The sequence below is a fragment of the Hyperolius riggenbachi genome, chromosome 6 (genome assembly GCF_040937935.1).
Source record: "Hyperolius riggenbachi isolate aHypRig1 chromosome 6, aHypRig1.pri, whole genome shotgun sequence".
Classification (NCBI taxonomy): Eukaryota; Metazoa; Chordata; class Amphibia; order Anura; family Hyperoliidae; genus Hyperolius; species Hyperolius riggenbachi.
In genome coordinates this window covers 131,034,422-131,051,504 of record NC_090651.1, presented here as the reverse complement: position 1 = coordinate 131,051,504, position 17,083 = coordinate 131,034,422, and the positions used below count along the sequence as shown (strand labels likewise).

Genomic DNA, 17,083 nt, shown 5'->3' with positions numbered 1-17,083 from the left:
TAACACTCTTTTTAGAGTAGCCCCCACCCCCTAGAAGAAAATGACCACCTGTATTTCCAGTACTGGAGACATTGTGCTCCAGTCATGTGCATGAAATTCCAAGCTGCATTTATTCTGCATTATATCTACATGCAAGTTAGATTTATTTATATCTCATTGATCACTTCTAGTATACTGCTGTATTTAGTCATTTTGCTGTGTTTTTGTGCTGTACTAAACATTGGCATTGCTAGCCTCAAAGATCCGTGGCACGTGTCCTAGATCTATTCTTGCAGGGCTAACCCCGGATATCCCCCAGACAGAGTCAGGCAGCATTACTCACCTCTGGCCACTTGGTCTCCAGATTCTGTAGACATCTTCTCTACTGGGATTCTCCCCCTAGTGTCTTGGAATTAATCAAATGCCAGAGCTCCTAGCTTCTGATTCTCAAATACCTGGGGAGGCTCGCCAGATTCAGAGGATGTCTCCAGACTTGGAGAGCAGATGGAGGAGATGAGTAGTTCTGCCCGCCGTGTTACTCTGCTTAGAAAGGAAGGAAGTAAAGGGGGAGGGGGGGGGGGCAGTGAGGACACATACAATGATCCCTATGGAGGCTCCAGGCACCACAGCTTCCAACATGTTGGCTCATATGTTGTGTTTTGACTAGAGATGTAGCGAATAGTTCGCCGGCGAATGGTTCCAGGCGAACTTTGGTGGCTCGCGTTCGCCTACACCAGGCGAACTTTTGCAGAAGTTCGATTCGCCCCATAATGCACTATGAGGGTCAACTTTGACCCTCTGCATCACAGTCAACAGGTACATTGTAGCCATTCAGGCTACACTAAGCCCTGGAGCCCCCCCCCCCTTATATAAGGCAGCCTCTGGCGGCCATTACACTCACTCGTGCCTGCTGCAATAAGACAGACTAGGGAGTGCGGCTGCAGATTGTTCTCCTAGGGAAAGATTAGTTAGGATCTTGGCTGCTTAGCTTGCTCCTGGCTGATTATTATTGCTTTTATAGCACCCCTCAACAGCTTTTTTCAGAGCTAATCCTGTATTTTTTTTTTCTGTGTGTCAAACTGACACTTTTGTTGCATGCACAGCCTTGCTAATTCATAGTGTGTGTGCCACTGCCAGCAGCCCAGCACATTCAGTGACTACCTGTGTGTGTGACAGGGAGCTGCACATTGTACTACCCAGTACTGCATATACCCAGTACCTGTTGTTTTTTCTTAACCCACCTCATCACTAGAGATGTAGAGAACTTTGGGGGTTCGCGTTCGCCTGCAACAGGCGAACTTTTGCGGAAGTTCGATTCGCCCCATAATGCACTATGAGGGTCAACTTTGACCCTCTGCATCACAGTCAGCAGGCACATTGTAGCCATTCAGGCTACACTAAGCCCTGGAGCCCCACCACCCCCCCCCCCCCCTTATATAAGGCAGGCTCGCTGGCCATGACACTCACTCGTGTGCCTGCTGCAAATAGACAGACTAGGGACAGCTGCTGCAGATTTTTTCTCCTAGGGAAAGATTAGTTAGGCTCTTGGCTTGCTCCTGGCTGATTGTTGGGACACCTACCTATGCCTACCTACCTATACTGGGACTCCTACCTATGCCTAGCTAACTACTGGGACACCTACCTATGCCAACCTACCTATACTAGGTCTCCTACCTATGCCTACCTACCTATACTGGGTCTCCTACCTATGCCTAGCTAACTGCTGAGGCACCTACCTATGCCTACCTACCTATACTGGGACTCCTACCTATGCCTACCTACCTATACTGGAACTCCTACCTATGCCTACCTACCTATACTGGGTCTCCCACCTATGCCTAGTTAACTATTGAGGTACCTACCTATGCCTACCTATCTATACTGGGACTCCTACCTATGCCTACCTACCTATACTGGGACTCCTACCTATGCCTACCTACCTATTCTGGGTCTCCTACCTATGCCTAGCTAACTACTGAGGCACCTACCTATGCCTACCTACCTATACTGGGACTCCTACCTATGCCTACCTACCTATACTGGGACTCCTACCTTTGCCTACCTACCTATACTGGGTCTCCTACCTATGCCTGGCTAACTACTGAGGCACTACCTACCTATACTGGGTCTCCTACCTATGCCTAGCTAACTACTGAGGCACCTACCTATGCCTACCTACCTATACTGGGACTCCTACCTATGCCTACCTACATACAAGAAGATAATAAGGTTGTTGCTTCATTGTGGACAGACCAAATTTGATCAGCTGGACAGTCACTGCTGTTCTATCATTGAGCTACCACAGCCCGGCGACCATATGGGCTGGAAAACTGCCACGGCCTGCACTCTGGCCATGTTGCGCATCAGTCCAGCACGGCCGTCACTACGGTGCGTTACACATTGAGTTTGGTGTGTCAGTGTGAAGCAGAACTCTAATTACACTCCCTGATTGATGTATACACATGCAAGATGTTTGAAAGCACTTTAGGCCTGCAATTTAGCATTCAATGTGATTTCTGCCCTTAAAATGCTGCTTTGCGTCACATCCAGATTTTTCCCCGGGACTTTGGCCATATATCCCACTCCGCCATTACCCCCCTCCAGGCGTTAGAACTTAGACCCCTTGAAACATCTTTTCCATCACTTTTGTGGCCAGCATAATTTTTTCTATTTTTCAAAGTTCGCATCCCCATTGAAGTCTAATGCCTTCCGCGAAGGTTCGCAAACGTGGTTCGCGAACCGAAAATCGGAGGTCCGCGACATCTCTACTCATCACTGCATATACCTAGCTTTCTGTTGAGTGAACCCAGGTCACTGCATCTAACTACCTGTTGTGTTGAGTGAACTCACGTCACTGCATCTAACTACCTGTTGTGTTGAGTGAACCCACCTCACTGCATCTAACTACCTTTATTGTTGAGTGAACCCACCTCACTGCATCTAACTACCTTTACTGTTCAGTGAACCCACCTCACTGCATATAACTACCTTTATTGTTCAGTGAACGCACCTCACTGCATCTAACTACCTTTATTGTTGAGTGAACCCACCTCACTGCATCTAACTACCTTTACTATTCAGTGAACCCACCTCACTGCATATAACTACCTTTATTGTTGAGTGAACCCACCTCACTGCATCTAACTACCTTTACTGTTCAGTGAACCCACCTAACTGCATATAACCAGTGATGCTCGGATACCCCTTTTTATTATTCGAGTTAGGTCGAATTCGAATAGTAAATTATTCGAGTTCGGTCGAATATTTGAGTCGAATATTTTTTACTATTCGATTCGACCTCGAAATTCGAGCTCACTATTCGAGTCGGTATACGAGCTCTTTATTCGAGCTGACTATTCCAATTGGCCTTAAATAGCTTCCAACACTTGTTTTGGGGGTGAATGATGCAAGAAACATCTTTTTTTCCAAGTAACAACAGCAAGTGATTATGTGGGGATGTTCCTTTAAAAAAAAACAAAAGATGGAAAGAGAAGTTGTGTCCAAAATTCTGTTCAGTACTGTATATACTTCTTCTTCTTCTTCTTTATCTTCTATATCTTCTTCTTCTTCTTCTATATCTTCTTCTTCTATATCTTCTTCTTCTATATCTCCTTCTTCTATATCTTCTTCTATATCTTCTTCTATATCTTCTTCTTCTTCTTCTTCTATATCTTCTTCTTCTATATCTTCTTCTTCTATATCTTCTTCTTCTTCTTCTTCTATATCTTCTTCTTCTTCTTCTTCTTCTATATCTTCTTCTTCTTCTTCTTTTTCTGTATCTTCTTCTTCTTCTTCTTCTTCTTTTTCTATATCTTCTTCTTCTTTTTCTATATCTTCTTCTTCTTTTTCTATATCTTCTTCTTCTTTTTCTATATCTTCTTCTTCTTTTTCTATATCTTCTTCTTATTATTATTTTTTCTATATCTTCTTATTATTATTATTTTTCTATATCTTCTTCTTCTTTTTCTATATCTTCTTCTTCTTTTTCTATATCTTCTTCTTCTTTTTCTATATCTTCTTCTTCTTTTTCTATATCTTCTTCTTCTTCTTCTATATCTTCTTCTTCTTCTTCTTTTTCTATATCTTCTTCTTATTATTATTTTTCTATTTCTTCTTCTTCTTCTTCTTCTTTTTCTATATCTTCTTCTCCTTCTTCTTTTTCTATATCTTCTTCTCCTTCTTCTTTTTCTATATCTTCTTCTTCTTCTTTTTCTATATCTTCTTCTTCTTCTATATCGTCTTCTTCTTCTTCACTTATTTCTCTTCTATTTTTTTTTTTAAAGAAATGCAGCTATTTTTGTGCGCAATAAATAGCTGGTGGCGCATGGTGGAAGCGCCATTGTATGTGCTCCCTGGCAGTGGAAACACACAGACAGCAGGAGGTAAATTCAGCAGCAGCAGCAGGAGGAGGATGATTGTGTGGCAGCAGGCAGTCAATGAGGCAGGCAGCGAGACATAATAGGCTGTGGTACCTAGCGGTGGTACCAGGCCGTAAATACACAGCATGAGGTTCCAGACAGCGGTCGTGAAGCCCACATCGTGTCCAATACACAACTGGGACAACACAGTTTTCAACCCGGACACCTCAGAAAAATTAAACCTTTTTTTTTTTATAATGGTTTATTTTTTTATTTTATTTTTTTTTACAGCAAATTACACAGATATAGCTATTGTTGGACGTAATAGCTGGTGACAGAGTGGCAGCAGAAGGTAAATCTGTGTACCCTGGCAGTGGGAAACACAGCAGACAGACAAGCAAAGAAGGATCCGCAGGCCAGACCAGGTAGATGAAAAAAGCTGACAAATTTTATTTGAAAAAATTCCACAAACTGTGCAATAAAAGGGAGACAGAATAAGCTAACGCGTATCGGGCCTACAATCTGTCCTTAATCACAGCTATGATTAAGGGCAGATTGTAGGCCCGATACGCATTAGCTTATTCTGTCTCCCTTTTATTGCACTGTTTGTGGAATTTTTTCAAATAAAATTTGTCAGCTTTTTTCATCTACCTGGTCTGGCCTGCGGATCCTTCTTTGCTTGTACTCTTGGATTGGCCTGGCTTCCCAGATCCTGCACCGACTGGTTGGAGGTGAGGGGGGTAGAGCGTATATGAACTCTCCAATTTTACAGCAGACAGACAGCAGCAGCAGCAGGAGGAATGGAGGAGTAGTGTGAGTGTGGCAGCAGGTAGGTAGGCAGCGTGACATAATAGCCCTGGTACCTAGCGGTGATACCAGGGCTGTAAATAAACACAACAGGAGGTCCCAGACAGCGGTCGTGCAGCCCACATCGTGTCCAATACACAACACAGTTTTCAACCCGGGCACCTCAGAAAAATTAAACCTTTTTTTTTTTTTTAATGGTTTAATTATTTATTTTTTTTACAGCAAATTACACAGATATAGCTATTGTTGGACGTAATAGCTGGTGGCAGAGTGGCAGCAGAAGGTAAATCTGTGTACCCTGGCAGTGGGAAACACAGACGGACAGCAGAAGGGCAGTACACAGCAGCCCACTGTAGGTGTAAAATGTGTGGCTACAGGCGACGTAATAGTCAAACTGAACCAGGCTGGCTTAGTAGTGAGCAGGAGCCAGGAGGTGGTAAAGGGTGGTAAGGCATATTAACAATGGTTCCGGCAGCCAGTTCATGTCCCCCTCTCGCCGACAACAGGGGCCAGGAACTCGCCTTCCACCCACGCCTGGTTCATCTTGAGAAACGTCAGTCTGTCCACAGACTTGTGAGACAGACGTGAGCGTTTCTCGGTGACCACGCCACCAGCTGCACTGAAGCAGCACTCGGACAGCACGCTGGAAGGGGGACAGGACAGCACTTCCAGGGCGTACTGCGCCAGCTCGCTCCAGATCTCCAGGCGCTTGACCCAATACTCCATGGGATCAACAGGGGCATCGCTGTCAAGCCCGCTGTAGGACCCATGTAGTCAGCTACCATGCGGGTCAGGCGCTGGCTGTGACCGGAGGAGGATGCTGCTGCATGCACCTCCTCTCTAGTCACTGCTGGAGCCTCTACAGTCCTGTAGAGCTCGTTGCTGAGAGACAGCAGGTCTGTGGGGCGCTTGCTGCTGGATGCAGGCACCTGCTGCTGCCTCTGTGCTGGCTGGACAGTGGGGGTGGAAGGCTGGGGGAAGGCTTCCTCCAAGCGCTCAACAAGGGCCTGCTGCAAGCTCCTTATTTGTTGCGCTGGGTCTCCTCCTGCAGGAGGCAGGAACTGGCTCAACTTCCCCTTGAGGAGCGGGTCCAACATCATGCTGATCCAGATGTCCTCCCTCTGCTTCATCTGGATCACCCTGGGGTCCTTGTGCAGGCACGTCAGCATGTGCGCTGCCATTGGGAAGAGGCGGGCCACGTGTGCTGGCACATCGACGGCAGTGCTGTCCTCATCCTCCTCCTCTGCCGCCTCATCCTCTCTCCACCCCCGCACCAACTCAGCTGCACTGTGCTGATCCCCCTCATCAGCAGCAAGGTCAGGGACCTCCACCAAGTCCTCCTCCCCCTCAGAGGTGGACTGTGCAGCTGCATGCCACTCCGGCTGGGCCAAGGCTGCCGCTCCCTGTTCCAGCAAAGCATCGAGGGCCCTGTTCAGCAGACAAACCAGGGGCACCCACTCGCACACCATAGCATGGTCCCTGCTCACCATGTTGGTGGCCTGCAGAAAGGGAGCCAGCACTAAGCACACCTGCTGCATGTGCCCCCAGTCGTCATCGGGGACGATGGACGGGATGTTGCTGGTCTTGTCCCTTTTCTGAGCGGCGGACACAGTGGCCAGGGCAAGGTACTGGTTGACAGCGTGCTTCTGTTCAACCAGACGCTCCAACATCGCCAGGGTGGAGTTCCAGCGAGTTGGAACGTCAAGGATCAGCCGATGGCGTGGCAGCTCCAGCTCCTTCTGCATGTCTTCCAGGCTCGCAGAGGCTGCAGCCGAGCGCCGGAAGTGACGCACAACATTCCTTGCCGTTTCCAGCAGTTCGCCCATCCCCTGGTAGGTGCGCAAGAACTTCTGCACCACCAGGTTCAGCACGTGGGCAAGACAGGGGATGTGGGTCAGGTTTCCCCTGTCGATTGCGGCAACCAGATTGGCCCCATTGTCGGCCACCACCTCTCCGACTCTGAGGCCTCTGGGGGTCAGCCAACTCCTCTCCTGCTCCTGGAGTTTGGCCAACACATGGGTTGCCGTCAGTTTGGTCTTCCCAAGGCTGACCAACTGCAGCAGCGCTTGGCAGTGGCGTGACTTCACGCTGCTGCTGAGGCGGGGGGTTTGGCCAGGTGTGCCGGAGGATGGCAGAGGATCGGAGGAACCTGCTGCAGTTCCCCTGACCCTGCGGGGTGGCACCACCCACTGTGTTGCTGCTGCTGCTGTGCCCGCTGCTGCTCTCCCATCCTCAACCCCTTCCACCAAGCTGACCCAGTGGACAGTGAAGGACAGGTAGCGGCCTGTCCCGAAGCGGCTGCTCCAGGAGTCCATGGTGACGTGGACCCTTTCACCAACCGCGTGCTCCAGCCCTCGCTCCACATTGGCCATGACAAAGCGGTGCAGTGCAGGCATGACCTGGCGGGTGAAGAAGTGTCTGCTGGGGAGCTGCCAGTCTGGGTCTGCACAAGCAAGCAGCGCACGCATGTCGCTCCCCTCCTGCACGAGCGTGTACGGCAGGAGTTGGGAGCACATGGCCCGTGCCAGCAAGCCGTTCAGCTGCCGCACGCAACGGCTGCTGGGAGGCAGAGCCCTAACCACCCCCTGGAAGGACTCGCTCAAAAGGCTCTGGCGTTGCCTTTTGCTAGCACGGGAATCAGCGGAGACAGCAGAGGAGGCCACTGAGGACTGGCTGCCAGAACAGGCCTCAGTGTCGGCGGCAGGAGTTGCAGAGGGGGGAGGAGCAGTGCGTTTCCGCACTCCTGCTGGTGGTGCTGGAGGAGCAGGAGGGCGGGTGGCTGCTGTTGCTGCTGCTGCTGCTGAAGGCTGTGCAGTGATGGGTGTGGTGCCACTGCCAGCACCAGATGCCTTCAGCCTCTGGAACTCCTCATGCTGGTGGTAATGTTTAGCAGCAAGATGGTTGATGAGAGAGCTGGTGCTGAACTTTAAGGGGTCTGCACCTCTGCTCAACTTCCGCTGACAGTGGTTGCAAGTGGCATACTTACTGTAAACTGTGGGCATGGTGAAAAATTGCCAGATTGGTGACAAGAAACCCCCCCTACGGCCTGGAGCCGCTGCTGCCTTTCTCCCTGTGGTGGTTGGGGGGGGGGGGGGGCTTGGGTGCGGCTGGTGGTGGTACTGGCAGATGTTGCTGCTGCTGCTGCTGAGCCTGAGACACCAGCAGGCTGTGGGACCTGCCTACTGCTGCCAATACTTGCAATGATGCGCCTCCTTGCAAGGCCCACAAGCGCATCCTCCTCCTCAGAGCTACTGATGATGACATCCCCAGGTGCTGGTGGTGGCGGCACCCAGTCTTTGTCTGTCACCCCGTCATCATCATCATCATCATCCTCCCCCTCCTGAAACATGTCCTGCTGGGATGATGACCCCCCAAACTCCTCTCCTGATGCATGGATGGGCTGCTTGACTGTCGCCACAGTCTTGCTGTCCAATCCCTCCTCCCCCAAAGTGCCCATCAGCATCTCCTCCTCAAAATCGCCAACAACAGCAGACAATTTACTCATGATGCCTGGGGTCAAAAGACTGCTGAATGACAGATCGCCAACTGACGGTGAACTGGCCTCCTCCCCAGGCCCTGCTGGGCGGCTGCTGCGAACAGGGGTGGTGGTGGTGGTGAGGGTGGAGGCCTCGGATGCAGAGCTGATGGCGGGCTGCTCATCCTCCGTCATCAGTTGCACCACAGTGGCTGCATCCTTTTCCTCAATGGGACGTTTCCGACCCGGCTGGAGAAAAATAGGAGCAGGTACTACACGCTTCTGCTGCTGCTGTGTCTCTGCAGCGTGAGTTGCAGATGCTCCTGCTGGGCGGCGCCCAAGGCGTCCACGGCCAGTGGCTATAGGCGGAATGTTAGCCACTGACCCAGCTGCTGCTGCTGCGGAACTGTGCATGGTGGCGCGGCCGCGGCTTGCCACAATGCTGCTCCCTCTCCTCCTGATTCCCTTGCTGCCCTTCCCCTTGCCCAAACCGCGCTGGCTGCCACTTCCAGACATCTTAGATGTTTTGGGCGTAAACAAAAACGTTTTTTAAAAGGGCGGGTGAAAAAGTGGGGTACTTTAATGGAGTGGGTTAGGTGACACTAATCAGTGAACCCACCTCACTGCATATAACTACCTTTACTGTTCAGTGAACCCACCTCACTGCATATAACTACCTTTATTGTTCAGTGAACCCACCTCACTGCATCTAACTACCTTTATTGTTCAGTGAACCCACCTCACTGCATCTAACTACCTTTATTGTTGAGTGAACCCACCTCACTGCATCTAACTACCTTTACTGTTCAGTGAACCCACCTCACTGCATATATCTACCTTTATTGTTCAGTGAACCCACCTCACTGCATATAACTACCTTTATTGTTGAGTGAACCCACCTCACTGCATCTAACTACCTTTACTGTTCAGTGAACCCACCTCACTGCATATAACTACCTGTTTTGTTGAGTGAACCCCCCTCACTGCATATAACTACCTTGACTGTTCAGTGAACCCACCTCACTGCATCTAACTACCTTTGTGTTGAGTGAACTCACCTCACTGCATATACCTAGCATCCCCACGAGATGGACAAAATGGACAAACCAGGTAGAGAAAGAGGTAGAGGCAGACCCAGAGGAAGGCCACCTGGCACTGGCAGGTCTGTGCGAGGTGGTGTTGCTGTGATTTCGTGCGGACCTGGCCCAAAGTACAGTGCTCAGAAGAAGGCACGTGCCATCACTTCCCAAAATTGTGAGGACGTGGTTGAGTATTTAACACAGAACACCTAATCTCCCGCAGCCACCAGCGCTAGTACAAGCACCACATCCGCTGCATTTGACACTTCGCAGGAGTTATTTGGTGGTGGTGGTGAAATCACTGATTCACAGCCAATAATGCTACAACAAGAAGAAGGCGCAGGTACACCACCTCATACGTCTGAGTTAGTTGGCGATAGTATGGACTTAACGCGTGAGGAGGGGGATGGTGAACCACCTGATGTTGGTGCAGTTGTGGAGGTGTCTGAGGAAAGCGAAGCTGAGCAGGTAGATTATGATGACGATTATACGGATGCCACGTATGTTCCCAATAGAGGAGATGACCAGGGGGACAGTTCAGAGGGGGAGTCAGACAGGAGTAGGAGGAGACGAGTCCATGAAAGGAGCAGAGGGAGCTCATCCTCAGAAACAGCTGGGGGCAGTGTCCGGCGCCATGTATCGTCAGCTATGGACAGCCAGCCAACATGCCCTTCAACGTCAGCTGCTGATGCCACCGTAGCGCCATCATCCCAGGGGAGCTCAGCGGTTTGGAAATTTTTTAACGTGTGTCTCAGATCGGAGCAAAACCGTCTGTTGTCTCTGCCAGCAAAAATTGAGCTGTGGAAAGGCCAACTCTCACGTAGGGACAAGTGTCTTACGAAGGCACCTGGAGAAAAGGCACAAACTGCTATGGCAAGAACACCTGAGGAAAAGCAGCACCCAAAAGAAAAGTCACCCTCCTTTTCCTTGTGAGAAAACGCGGAAAAGCCGCCGCGGGTACTCAGAGCAAGGCGGCTGATTCCGCGTCCAACGCGGCAGGTTGCGCGCGTGGGCCTGCATCTGCTAGCATGACTGAACGCGGAGAAACCGCCGCATGTCCTGAGAACAAGGCGGTGGATTCAGCGTCCAACGCGGCGGTTTGCTCGCATAGGCCTACATCTGTCGACATGGCTGAACGCGGAGAAACCGCTGCATGCTCTGATAGCAGTGCGGCTGGTTCCGCGTCTAGCACAGCGGATGGGTTACAACACATGTCTGGTGTGGCTGGGACTGATAGTCCACACAGGTTAAGAAGGATGCGCGCGCGCGCTGAGAGGCAGAGCTTTTATGACAGCCAGAAGGGAGTCAGCTGGCAATTGTATCGTTTTTCATTGGTCCAGCACTTAGGGGAGGCGCTGGAGAGCGCTATAGTATATATACTGGGTGCTGGTCATTCCTCTGGTGTCTGTCGTTGCGATCACTACGTGGAAGCACTCAGACCTTTTGTCAGATTCTGTGTTATTCTCAGACTAGTTCCAGGGTGTTGATGACTACGGAGCTCACACCCAAGACTAGGAATTTTGTATATTATCTGTGTTATCCTTCAGACTAGTTCCAGGGTGTTGATGACTACGGAACTCACACCCAAGACTAGGAATTAGCGTTACCATCTTGTCATTTTTCAAAATAGTTCCGGGGTGTTGATGATCAAGGAGCTCACACCTAAGACTAGGCATTGTTTGATTATCTGTTATGACTTTCTGCTTTCCTGACCACTCTTCTGTTCACTGATTCGGTACCCCGCTATATCTGATACTCTGTTGCCAAACCTTGCGTGCCTTAGGATTACCGAATCAGTCTCCTGTCTTTGTACTTTGTCTGTCCGTGTGTTGCCGACCTGGCTTGCCCGACCTCGAGAGCTATCTCCCCACTTAAGAGATAGTTCACACATCTGTTAGTGACATCTCCCCCTTGGTGTCACTCACACTCTGGTCCTTCCTATTCCCAGTCTGGTCACTCCCTCGGGAGTTTTCTGACCATAGGAAGGAACTTGTTCTTTGTGCAGTATCCCTTACTGCCTCATCACCTGCTCGTCAGGTGCGGTCCTCAAAGTATTACTGTTGCACCAAACACTCTTATCACTCAGGTGTCCAGAGGTTAGAGATATATCTGATTATCAGTGATACTGCAGATCATCAATAATCGGGTATATATCTGTTTCCTTGGTGATACTGCAGATCACCGATAATCAGATCCTCTCTGTTACACCGATCGTTACAGAACGACAGACCAAATGCAAATGGACGCACTCACCGGCCGTCTGGGCACACTTACCACTTCGGTGGATAACATCAACCAAGTGCTGGGTAGTCACCGGGCGTTAATTGACGCTTTGTTCGGGTCTATACAAACCCTCCAGACGGCTGTGGATAAAGTGCGATTTCCTCCTAGCACAGACATACGTATGCCTGTACCTGAAAAATTTTCCAGTCACAGATCTGACTTCCGAAATTTTAGGAGTAGAGTGTTATCATACTTTGAGTTGAGACCTAATTCTTCAGGAACTATGGCCCAAAGGGTTACATTTATTAAAACTTTGTTATCAGGTGATTCTCAGACCTGGGTGTACAGTCTGCCCGACGGAGACTTAGCCCTAACCTCTGTAGAGAAATTTTTTAAAGCCATGGCTATAATTTACGATGATCCAGATATTGCCTCGACTTCTGAGCGGAAGCTCAAACTGTTACGTCAAGGCAAGAGTCCGGTTGAAGAGTATGCTGCTGAATTTAGGAGGTGGTCAGTATCAGCCAGGTGGGATACCTTTGCCCTTTTAGATTGTTTCTTATCAGGGTTGTCAGATGTGGTCTCTGATCTTATGTTAAGTCAGCCTGAACCTAAGTCCATCGATAAGGCCATTTCATCGGCCATCAGAATAGATTGCCGGCTGCGCTATCAGAGACAGACCCGGGGAAGAAACTATGTGAGAACGGTAGGCCACGCTGCGCCCCCAGTGACTCCACCCCCTCCCGTTTCGCCTCCACCTGAACCAATGCAGAATGGCCGGTCAAAATTGTCTCAAGTGGAGCGGAAACACAGGATAGCAGAGCAGCTTTGTCTTTATTGTGCAGAGGGGGGTCATAGAGTACAGAATTGCCCTAAGAAATCGGGAAACGCTACTGCCTAGGAGTAGTTGGGGGTAATACCCTAGGCATGCAATTTTTACCCCTAGATGATAAACGGTTGCTTCTTCCTTGTACTGTTTTATGGGAAGATAAATTTGAAGTCACTGAGGCCTTCATTGACTCAGGCTCAGCGGCTAATTTTATGGATTACGAATTTGCAAAAAAATTGGGTATTACGCTCACCCCGGTAAAACCACCTGTTCAGGTTACGGCAGTGGATGATTCCCCTCTGCAGGGTAACAGCCCTCTGTCACAGACTCCAGAGGTGGGAGTCACTATAGGGGTGCTGCATAGAGAGAAGCTGCATTTTTTTGTTACACATGACTACCTCCACGATCATTCTTGGCATGCCCTGGTTACAACGTCACTCCCCTCTGATTGATTGGGCCTCTGGTCAGCTAACGAGCTGGTCGTCCCATTGCTTTTGTCATTGTTTAGGGAAGGTAACCTTGGGCCAGACCAAGATTCACATGGAGGGAGTACCAGATCAGTATACTGAATTTTCAGACGTGTTTTGTCCTAAATCAGCCGATAAACTTCCCCCACATCGCCCTTTCGATTGTCCCATCGATCTTTGTCGGGTTGTATGCCCCCTAGAGGTCACCTCTATAATTTGTCTGGGCCAGAAAAGTTGGCCATGCAGGAATACATCAGCGAGAACTTAGCTAAAGGGTTCATTCGCCCTTCCCGGTCACTGGCTGGAGCAGGTTTCTTTTTTGTCAAGAAAAAAGACGGAGGCCTTTGGCCATGCATTGATTATCGGGGTCTGAATAAAATCACAGTAAAAAATCGCTATCCATTACCTTTGATAGACGATTTATTTACTCAGGTCACCAACGCTAAGATTTTCTCAAAATTGGATTTGCGGGCTGCATACAACCTGGTGCGGATCAGAGAGGGCGATGAGTGGAAGACGGCCTTTAACACACCCGATAGGCATTACGAGTACCTGGTGATGCCCTTCGGGTTGTGTAACGCTCCGGCCGTCTTTCAGGAACTCATTAATGAGGTGTTCAGGGAGGTTTGGGGTAAATTTGTCCTGGTATATCTAGATGATATAGTATACTAATCTTCTCAGCTAACCTCTCAGAGCACAGGGCTCATGTCAGATTTGTGCTGCACAAGCTAAGACAGAACATGCTTTATGATAAGTTGGAGAAATGCATTTTTGAGGTAACATCTGTTGCCTTTCTGGGGTACATAATTTCTACCTTGGGCCTTTCTATGGACCCTGCCAAAGTCTCGGCTGTCCTGGAGTGGCCTCAGCCAGTAGGACTGAAGGCTCTCCAGAGATTCTTGGGGTTCGCAAATTACTATAGAAGGTTCATAAAGGGGTACTCCACAGTCATTGCACCCCTCACCAGTCTCACTAAGAAAGGGGCAGATACCAACCACTGGGGCCCCGAAGCTCTGGCTGCTTTCTCCACTCTGAAAGAATTGTTTTGTTCTGCACCCATTTTGAGACACGTCGACACTTCCTATCCCTTTATCGTGGAGGTGAATGCCTCAGAGGTTGGGGTGGGGGCTGTGTTGTCTCAGCGTTCTGGGTTGCAGGGAAGATTACACCCGTGTGCCTATTTTTCTCGTAGGTTTTCACCAGCAGAGAAAAACTACGATATAGGCAACAGGGAGCTCCTAGCCATTAAATTGGCCTTTGAAGAATGGCGTCATTGGCTAGAGGGAGCAGAACATACGATTACAGTTTACACTGATCACAAAAATTTGGAATACAATGAGGGGGCTAAGAGATTGAGTCCCCGTCAGGCTCGGTGGTCACTATTTTCTCGAGATTCAGATTTGTAATTATGTATACCCCGCGTAGTAAAAACATTAAAGCAGATGCTTTATCCAGATGCTTTGAGCCAGAGACAGCACAGCCCTCAGACCCAGAGACTATTATCCCACAGAGAGTGGTATTGGCAGCCACAGAGACGTGGAAGAACTGGATGGAGACTTTAAGTGCCTTCCAGCATTATGTCCCTGAGGGAAAGCCTGAAGGGGTCATGTTTGTACCATTGCCGTTTCGTCTCCAGATATTGCAGATGTTCCACTCTCACAAGAATGCTGGACATCCTGGGGCCTCCAGAACACAGGACCTTGTTGCTAGGTGTGCTTGGTGGCCTTCATTGGCAACTGACTGCAAGGAGTATGTGAGAGAATGTGCAGTGTGTGCAAAAAGCAAACCCTCCCGTCTGGCACCTGTGGGAACATTGCAGCCTTTGCCCACCCCGAGTGAACCATGGACCCACTTGTCCATGGATTTTGTGGGTGAGCTCCCGAGGTCTGAAGGCATGTCGGTCATTTGGGTGGTGGTCAACAGATTCAGTAAAATGGCCCATTTCGTGCCCCTGAAAGGACTCCCCTCGGCCCAGGAGTTGGCCGATCTTTTCATCATGCACATTTTCCGGGGTACATGGCATTCTGGAAAATATAGTGTCAGATCGGGGAGTCCAATTTGTTTCTAAATTTTGGAGGGCATTTTGTCATCAATTGGGCATGGAACTCTCATTTTCTTCGGGCTACCACCCACAGACCAATGGTCAGACCGAGAGAATTAATCAGTCACTAGAACAGTTTCTGAGGTGTTATGTTGCGGATGCGCAAAATGATTGGGTAAAGTTCTTGCCGTTCGCAGAATTTGCACACAATAATTTGAGAATCTCTTCCTCTGGATTCTCTCCATTTCAGGTGGTAACTGGAAAGTTGCCTAAATTCTCCCCACTGCCAGTAGCTTCCACTCCATTTCCAGCTTTGGAGGCTTGGCAAAAGTCATTTAAGAACATTTGGGGGATCGTGAGGAAGAATCTAGAGAAGGCCTTTCAGAGTCAGAAAGGTCAAGCTGACAAAAAACGTTCCATAGAGTGGAAGTTCCGGCCAGGAGACTTGGTCTGGGTGTCCACTCGTTATTTGACTTTAAAACAGCCTTCGCCCAAGTTAGGACCCAGATTTGTGGGTCCTTTCCCAATAACCAGGAAAATCAATAATGTTACTTAGCGTACGTTAAAAAAGGGCGCTGGGAAAAAAGGGCGCGGGGTTTTAAACGATAAGCATGGATAACGTTTAAAAATGTATTGTACTGTATTTCGTTTAAAATTAATGTTTTATAAAGTTATAAATCATTAAATAATGTGCATTAAATCGGCAATTGTAAAAACGTTAATCTTTCGTTTAAATAGTGAAACGTATAATAACGTTTAAAAAAAAAATTACTAAGTAACCCTCCCTGTACCTACCCCTAACCCCTAGACCCCCCTGTTAGTGCCTGTTAGTACCTAAACCTAAGACCCCCCCTGTTGGTGCCTAAACCTAAGACCCCCCTGTTGGTGCCTAAACCTAAGACCCCCCTGTTGGTGCCTAAACCTAAGACACCCCTGTTGGTGCCTAAACCTAAGACCCTCCTTAGTGCTCACTGTATTGTGTGTAGAATAATGTTTTAAAAACAGTAAGGGATAAAATATATTACAATTTACATTACGTACTGATCGCTTTGTTTCGTGAATAATAATGTTTTACAAACAGTAAGGGATAACATTTAAAATAATGTTTTATTGAAATAAGAAACGTAAATCATCACAAGCAGTTATAAAACATGAAAAATCTTCGGGCGCCGTTGGAAAACGTTATTATTCTCAGGCGCCCTTTTTTCCTGTTCGGCGCCCAGTAAACGATAATTATTATAGGAGTGAATGGCGGCGCCCGATTTGTCCACTAGCCTCCTGCGCCCTTTTTTACTGTTACCTGTTACTTATGCCATTGATCTTCCTGCCAGCATGCGTGGTGTAAGATCGTTCCATGTATCCTTGCTTAAACCAGCAGTGCATGTAGATTCCACTCCTCCTCCCCCAGTGATGGTGGATGACCAACCTGAGTATGAAGTGGAAAAGATTTTAGATTCACGTATTGTACAGAACTCAGTGCAGTATTTAGTTCACTGGAAGGGTTATGGCATTGAGGAAAGAACATGGGTACCTGATGGCCGCATGCATGCGGATGAATTAAAAAGGGAATTCCATGCCCTACATCCCGAGAAGCCGGGTAGGAGCTGTCCGGAGTCCACTCCTCGGGGAAGGGGGGGGGGGGTACTGTGAGAAAATGCGGAAAAGCCGCCGCGGGTACTCAGAGCAAAGAGGCTGATCCCGCGTCCAACGCGGCAGGTTGCACGCGTGGGCCTGCATCTGCTAGCATGACTGAGCGCGGAGAAACCGCCGCATGTCCTGAGAACAAGGGGGCAGATTCCGCGTCCAACGCGGCGGTTTGCTCGCA

At 49.0% G+C, this 17,083-nt stretch overlaps 1 protein-coding gene across 1 annotated transcript in view; it reads left to right on the top strand.

Moving 5' to 3' along the window:
- Positions 1-17,083, top strand: part of LOC137522550 (dimethylaniline monooxygenase [N-oxide-forming] 2-like) — a 149,564-nt gene that overhangs the window by 113,269 nt on the left and 19,212 nt on the right. The gene's annotated exons all lie outside the window — the stretch shown is intronic.